Source organism: Podarcis bocagei (genome assembly GCF_964188305.1).
Source record: "Podarcis bocagei genome assembly, chromosome: 12".
Classification (NCBI taxonomy): domain Eukaryota; kingdom Metazoa; phylum Chordata; class Lepidosauria; order Squamata; family Lacertidae; genus Podarcis; species Podarcis bocagei.
This window is the reverse complement of record NC_138137.1, coordinates 33,367,663-33,368,389: the sequence shown is the minus strand read 5'-3', so window position 1 is coordinate 33,368,389 and position 727 is coordinate 33,367,663.

Sequence of the window (727 nt, the reverse complement as noted above, 5' to 3'; positions counted from 1 at the left end):
TCCCCTTCTTCCATAGAGACGGTCTCTATGGCAGCGCGGAGGGCGGGGTCTGGCTTGGCCTCGCCTCAAGTGAGGCCTTCGGGTTGTTTTTCCCTCCTCTGTAGTTGGGCAGAGCCGCCCGCAGAGCAGGATCCTCTGGAGCTCAACGTAGTCATTAAGGGGATATGCGTTGGTCTTCTCCACACCCACCCACCTAGTGCCGGATTTATGCATAAGCTAAACATGCTATAGCTTAGGACCCCACTCTCTTGGGGGTCCCCCAAAAAATAAAAGGGGGAAAAAACGGATGCACAAGCTCCAGTTTTGTGTTGTGTAGGCGCCTATGATGTAAGTCATGGGCCCCGCCTGCTAGCCTGCTCTCTAAAATATCACTGGTTTGCTCATTTCTATATATAGGGTGCCTACATTTTGCATGGACTGGTTGCATGGCAACTTGTGCAAACGGCTTTAGATACCTATTAGGTCCATAAATCACCATATAGCATATATTCAACACAAAAAACAGCGGCAATTTGTTGTTGAGAAAGGACAGCTGGACATATAAAGGGCCCCATTACCTTCAATAGCTTAGGGCCTCATTAAATCTTAACTCCAGCACTGGTTGGTCTTTTCCACACACACCACACAACACGCTTCTAAGAACATGTAAGATGCTGTCTAACATGCTGTTCGTCTGCCTCGCCCCAGTATTGCCTGTGCAGGCTGGCAGCAGCTCCCTGGAGTTTTG